Raw genomic sequence first — 7,588 nt, 5'->3', positions numbered from 1 at the left:
TCTCTCTCTCTCTCTCTCTCTCTCTGTCTCTCTCTCTCTCTCTGTCTCTCTCTCGTAGCATAAGAATTTAATCCTATTATTATTTAGGAAGGATTATTCTAACATCGTAATATCGATTAGTCGGTGGAATTATTTTATCTAGCAGGAATGAAATAAGTTTTTCAGAAATTTCTTTTCCCTTTTTATTCTATAATAATAATAATAATAATAATAATAATAATAATAATAATAATAATAATAATAATAATAATAATAATAATAAAAACCGCATTCGAGGGGATTTAATTCGATCGAGTAATAATTATCGATTAGTAATAAATATCTCGATATTATCGATTCGTGCTATCGAAAATAATTTTTTTTTTTTTTTTACATATTTTGTAAGTAAAAAAAATATTCAAAAATTTTTCATAGAAAAAAAAAAAAATACAAAGAAATTTGCGATTCGTCCCAACTTGCTCGTTTTATCTTTTATTATTCTTTCTAAGGGAAGTGTATAATATATAGTCGTTTGTAAGCTATCATCGTTAACTCGGATATGATCGAGAATATATAAGTTATTTCGAAATCGAAGTGGTGATTTATGAAATTCTCACGTGTTCGTGCTCGAAGGAAATATACATAAACGTAATGTGAAACGAAGCGAGACGAAATTATTTTTCGTGGTCGGAGAGCCAAAGAATAGAGTGAAGTAAAAAAGAAAAAAAAAAAAAAAGAGGGGTGGGAGAGAGGACAACTGGCTAAAAATAAAACCCCTACGAAATCGTTACCCTCTCTCGTCTATTCTCATATAAAAAAAGAAAAAAGAAAAAAGAGAAAAAGAAATTAGATAAAAATAAAAAGAATGAAAAAGAATTAAGACGAACAAAATAAAAAATAAAATAACGTAACTACTAATTCATCACGAACTTAAAATACACGTTTATAAAGAAATAGAAACAAAAAAAAAAAAAAAGAGAAATAAAGGAAAGTCAAAGTACATATATGAAACATAAAAAGGAAGGACACATAAATCGAAGAATACTATAAATAATAAAAATGAATATATATATATATATATATATATATATATATACATATATGTATATATGTATATGTGATATAAATTATCAAAGAATATATATGTCCTACAATGGATATCGATTTAACATCGTTGAACTTGTGCACTTCTCTTTTCTTTACCTGTGTCAATGTTAAGAGGGTAAAGTGTCATTCTGAAAGCTTGTCAGAGGGTCTAACGGAACGAGGACGTTTGTATAAAGGGTAAGGAGGAAGCCTTGAAAGACATATCATATTGACATCTCTTTTATGTTGTTTTCTTTTCGTCGGATACATCTGACGACTTTTTAAATAATATATTAAATTAATAATAATTTAAATCATTTCTACGTTTACTACAGACAGAAAACGATAATTAGATTTACTTAGACGCAGGTTAAAATGTGTGTGTGTGTTGTGTGTGTGTAAATGTAAGAAAGAGAGAATATTTCTCTATGATGAATATAGTATTCTCAAACGCAAACAATAATAAAAATTTAAATTAGAATAAGATTAAAATTTCAAAATTACGAACTACAACTAAATGATAACGTTAAAAAAAAAAATAAAAAAATAAAAAAAATAAATAAAGATTAATTCGATTGAAAGAAGATAGAGAGAATGGATAATATCGTTGTATATGTAAATATACTATACTTTGTTTGTAGGTTAGAAAAAATAGTGGTTATAAAATAATCATTAAAAATTTGTCAAAAGAAGCAACGCTTGTTGTATTACAAATAAATATTTCAAGAAATAAAGAATTAAGAATAACAAGGATATATAGTCTTGTAGGATTTTTACGAGTTTGTTATGCGAATGAGATATTCACTACCTGTTAAAATGACTTGCGAATCCACGTAAGAGACTTTCTCGCTTTTATAAGATAAGCTCGGAAGGTTTCAAACGAGTTTCCCCACGTTTTCGACTTCTAAGATCGTCGATCTTCTTTTCGCACGATCGGTAGCGTGTTATTATGGCGTTATAGCTCGGCCTATAACCTAACGCACAGGCTATTTCATCTTTCATAACTGTCCGAGTTGTTCACATAACGTCGTCGAGAAAGATATATATATATATATATAGATATAGATATAGATATAGATAGATATAGATATATATATGTGTGATGTTAGGTACGTAATATGTATAATATATATATATATACACACACATGCACATAGATACACCCATGTTTATATTGATACGCACGTGCGACGATAATCTTTCTGTTGAAAAAAAAAAAAAAATAACAAGAAAGCTGGTGCAAACTAGTTTCGTTATTTTTAAACAGCCTTGAATAAAAAATTAATTTTTCACGCTTGAAAATTGAATTTGAAGTATGGGACGTTGCCAAAAATTCCTAGATGGGTCAATAGTTCTTACGAGAGATGTAGCTTTACGAGGAAAAAAAAAAAAAAAGAAAGAAAAAAGAAAATAAAGTGTAATAGATTTTTATAATCGTACGAAAATTTTTGGTTTACTCTGTATTTTGTAAAGAAAAAAAAAAAAGAAAATAGGAATGAATGTTTTTACGATCGAATATTTTCAAAATAACAACTCTAATCTAACCTTAAAAAAAAAGAAAAGAAGATAGAATGTCAACTATTTTATACTGTTTCGTTATTATTAAATTGTTTCGAAAATTGTCTTATTTTGTCGTAGATCAATATTATAAATTATTATAATAAATATTTACGACAAATGTTAACTTTGATTTAACCTAAAATGAATGAAAAAGAAAAGCTGACTTCATTTTATACTATTACGTTATTTTTAAACAGCTTCAAAAGTCATGTTATTTTGTCGTCGATCAAATTATAAATTTATTATTATTATTATTATTATTATAAATATTTGCGATTGGATGATCGTATTATACATATTTGAATGTCTATTTAAAAATAATAGCTTTAACCTAAACGTTCCTTCCTACTAAAAGCCGAAAACGAAAACGAAAATGAAGGAGAAGAGAAGAGAAGAGAAGAAGAGAAGGCGACGAAGCAGATTTTAAAATAGATTTTCGAGCGTGCGTTATTGTCGATTTAAGAGCAATGTGTGTGTATGTACAATGTGCGTATGCATATTCACGAAAAAGATATTTCTATTTCAATGTATAAAAAACATTCATATTTCTGTTGAAACAGAAAAAAAAGTCTAAACCTGTTTTAAAACATTATATTTATTCCAAAAATCATAAATTAATAATAATAATAATAATAACAATGATGATGATGATGATGATGATGATGATTCACAATTTATGATAGTAGAACATTTATTAAACATCGGTACCTATACAAATATCTAAAAAAAAAAGGAGAAAATAAATGTATACCGTGATAAAAAAAAAATAAAAATAAAAAAAGAAAACGATCGGAAAAGACGGGTCACAGAAATTCAAATATCCCGCCGAATTTTTCTCTTTTATTATTACGATTTTACTATACTTAAAATATATTAAAAAAAAAAAAAAAAAAAAAAAAAACTACTTCATACCAGCGTATTATTTCTTATCGTTTGCATAAACTCCAGATAAATAATTATCTAGTTCCGTTGAATACTCGGAAAGTCGACCACATTACATACATACATACATACATACATACATACATATATATATATATATATATTATACGGGTACGTAGAATCGTAAAATTTTTTTCTTTGTCCCCCTCTAACACATCATTTCACACGCAACACGACGAAGAAATTTGATACGCGATCCTTTCTACATAAAGCAAGAAAATATATATATATATATAAAATACACGACACGTGATATATATATATATATATACACATCCATCTTCCCCGAAAAAGGAAAGGTCTCTAACCGTATCAACAAGTAGCTTTTAAAGGTGTTGGAGAAACGTAACAGTTACGTTTCTACAGGTATGCATTCGCAAGTATTACAAATGATACAAATATATCACATAAAGAACACGTAAATACTTATTAACAAACAATTACGATAACACGGCAGATATATCATATCGCGTACGTGGAAAACGTTCTCGCGGCAAAATAAGTGTTCGAATGACGAAAAAAAAAAAAAAAGAAAAAAGAAAACGAAAAGTGAAAAAAGAAAGTCTAATAATAACAAAACGAAGAAAAAATAATTAGTCGGAAACTAAAAGAATTTGTAATTTTTCGATGAATCAATTCAACGATATTAATAAAGCTGATCTTTGCAGGGACATTTTTTCCTTGGTAATAAACAACAAAGAAATGGCGTGCGTACTATCTCTATCTCCTTCGCTCTCACGCACTTCCAATTTAACTCTACCTCTCTTTCTCTTTTCGACGTAAGAGAGATAGAGATGAGACGAACCGTCATGATTAACGATGATAATATCACGGTAATATCGTTCTTCTAACGTTTTACTCACCTTTGTTCCAAATCGATTCCTCGTTGCGAGCCGTTCCTCTAGACAGCGTGGCTCAAAGAGAGGAAAAGAGAGAGAAAGAGAGAGAGATAGAGTAAAGTGCGACAAAGATGCTTCTATTCTTCTTTCTCTCTCTCTCTCTCTTTCTCCTAGCCTATATATCACACACTTTCTCTCTCTCTCTCTCTCTCTCTCTCTTTAATTCTCTCTCTCTCTCTTTCTCTTCTTTTCTTCCTTCTCACTTCTTACTTCGAAAAGTCATTTTGATTCTGTCTAACGTTTTACTCGATGATATATAACTTCTCTTCTTTTTTTTTTATTCCCGCGATATACCGTATTTTCTTTTGGAGGTTTTTTAACGAATTGCTAATTAAGTAGAAGTAAAATATATATATATATACACATATATATATTAACGAGAAACTGACTCTACGAACGCGTAATAAACTACCATCGCCAACAGACCGGTCTGAACTGGTCGGCTTAAAGAAGAAGCGTTGGTCGCCGGGCACGACTTCCCTTGGGAAACATTCTCTCTCTCTCTTTCTCTCCTTCTCTATCTATCTGTCTATCTCTCTCGCGCTCATTCGTTCTTCTATTCTCTCTCTCTCTCTCTTTCTTTCTTTCTTTCTTTCTTTTTTTATCTTTCTCTTTCTTTCACTCATTCTCTCTCTTTCTCTCTCTTTCTTACTCTTTCTCGTGTACTGTCTTGCTTTCTCTTGTTATTTTCTTCTTCTCTTTCTCCTACTTCCGCCAGGGTTGGCACTCTCCAAGAAGAAAAGAAAAATAAAAGAAACAAAAAAGAAGAGATGTACGTATATATGTGTATGTATATGTATGTATGTATGTATATATATATATACTCGCATAAAAGGAATCAAATTCCTACGAATTATCATAGTGACATTACGTTATTTATTACGTGATTCGATATTAATTTTTTAATGATATCTGTATATATATATATATATATATATATGTATGTATGTATGTATATATGTATGTTATGTGTTTTGAAAAGAACACGAAGAAAGATTTGTTTTCAATTCTTGTGAACATCATATGCATTATTACGTGGGTTATATTATGTCGTTTACATGTCATTCATCTGCTTGCATGTATGTATGCATGTAGACGTGGTATATGTGTGTGTGTGTGTGTGTGTGTATACTACTGCTGTGTGTACAATATGGCCGTCGGAAGCATTGAAATTCTAAATTCTTTTATCTGATTGGTTAAATCGTAGCGTTCACCTTGGAATGTGTTTTCTTTTTTTTTTCTTTTTTTTTCTTTTTTTTTTCTTTCTTTCTTTCTTTCTTTCTTTCTTTTAGTACGTTTTATTTTGTCGTGCTTAACGAAGAAATTGTACGTTAAGAGTAATTCGAAGAAATTAGAAGTATCGTAAAGGATATTGTTCGTTGGATTTACTTCGTCATCGTATTTCATTAGATAATTAATTCGATCATATATAATCATTTGTGTATGTATTGGCGCTGACGTTTCCGGGTGATTCGTATGAATATTTATGTCAAAGCTATGTAAATTTATTCTTTCTTTGAATTTGTCCGTTTCTAATAAACGGGTATTAGTGTATTATTATACTCGTTCGTGCGTTACGAAACATTTTTCACCAAGTGAAAATTTGAAAATGCAAATATGAGCAAAATTGTTGTAGACGAGAAATTCATGAATATAGCTACACGTGCGCATACATAATTACATCGTATATCATATATATATATATATATATATATATATATATATACATACACACACATATATACATAAATACATCGTATACCATATATATATATATACACATATATATAAATAAATGTTTAAATATTGAAGAATATTATTTCCTAACTTACAGTTAGTCCAGAAAGTGCGAAGAAATATTTCTTCGTACATCGTAGCCACCGCTTATAAATATATACTTTACCTACGTAGATATGAACGTATATACGTTACATACATATTTACTCGAAGAAAATTAAAATAAAGTTTAAACGTGTACGCGCGCATATGCGTGCGTGTGTTAATCTGATTTGCGCTGCTCGTTCGATAAAAACACGTCGAGTTAGAAAAAATTTCTAAATTTATATTACCATCTTATTGTTCTAACATTTACTTAATAACTTTTTCTTTCTTTTTCTTTTCCCTAAGGGGATAAAAAGCAAAGATTTGTTTAGCATTGATTTCATATTGAGTTAAGAAAAATTATGATAAATTAGATGTTGAAAAAAAAAAAAAAAAAAAAAGAGGAAAAGAATGATTACATATTTGCATTTATGTATATACGTATGCGTATGTATTTATGTACATCACACACCACACACACACATATATACACTGTATACGTATGTTACTATGTATTATACGTATGTTAATCGCAGGGCTTAGAAAGAAATACAGTGATTGTAAAAATGTACATTACGTTTATTAATTAATGACGGGTTCGCAGTGTGCGTCACGATGCACCTTACGAAATATCAAGTGAATTACAAAGAGGCGCTAGTGGTTTAACGTATCACCTAAAGGGAGCGCCATACGAATTGGTGGATCGTTGGAGGGGGAAAGTTGAAAGAGGGGAGGGATGTTAAGTGAATAAAAGGAGAAATACGATATTAATAATGTCGTCGTCGATATTAATAATAACAATAGTAATAATAATAATTAACGGCTAATTCGAATTATATATATATATGTATGTGTGTATATATATATGTATATGTATATGTATATATATGTATGAATGTATGTATATGTATGAAGAAAAAAGATAAAGCAAACAAAAATGAAAGATAATCCGTTTAAGAACAATCATTGTTAAAATGATTTTACCATTTTAATAAGTATCTATTCGTTTTTCTCTTATATTCGTCTTTTCGTTAATTTAAAATAAGCCCGATTATTAAACAACAGGCTAAAAAGAAATGAACGATGAAAGACGATAAGAGAATTAAGAGGGTGATTTTTGTTAGACGATGGAGTGGAGGGTGGTTTGATGATTACGTACGAAGAGGAACGACGAATACGCGAATGTCGTTATTATTCTTATTTTTTCGATAAAAGCATAGTGCTATTACGGCTTCTTTTTACTTGTTACTTCGTGATATTTTATTATTATTATTATTATTATTATTATTATTGTTGTTGTT

General features: G+C 29.0%; 1 protein-coding gene and 1 long non-coding RNA gene across 5 annotated transcripts in view; one reads left to right on the top strand and one right to left on the bottom strand.

Annotated features, from left to right (window-relative positions):
- LOC122631090 (anion exchange protein 2) overlaps positions 1-4,586 on the bottom strand; it is a 40,225-nt gene extending 35,639 nt beyond the window's left edge. For both annotated transcript variants that reach the window (XM_043816342.1, XM_043816338.1), the window contains exon 1: positions 4,431-4,586. The gene's annotated coding sequence lies outside the window, so the exon portion shown is untranslated. The remainder of the gene's footprint in view (positions 1-4,430) is intronic.
- LOC122631102 overlaps positions 1-7,588 on the top strand; it is a 21,672-nt gene that overhangs the window by 7,843 nt on the left and 6,241 nt on the right. The gene's annotated exons all lie outside the window — the stretch shown is intronic.

This window comes from Vespula pensylvanica, chromosome 8, assembly GCF_014466175.1.
Source record: "Vespula pensylvanica isolate Volc-1 chromosome 8, ASM1446617v1, whole genome shotgun sequence".
NCBI lineage: Eukaryota > Metazoa > Arthropoda > Insecta > Hymenoptera > Vespidae > Vespula > Vespula pensylvanica.
Note: the sequence above shows the minus strand (reverse complement) of the source record. Positions and strands in the feature narration are given on the sequence as shown.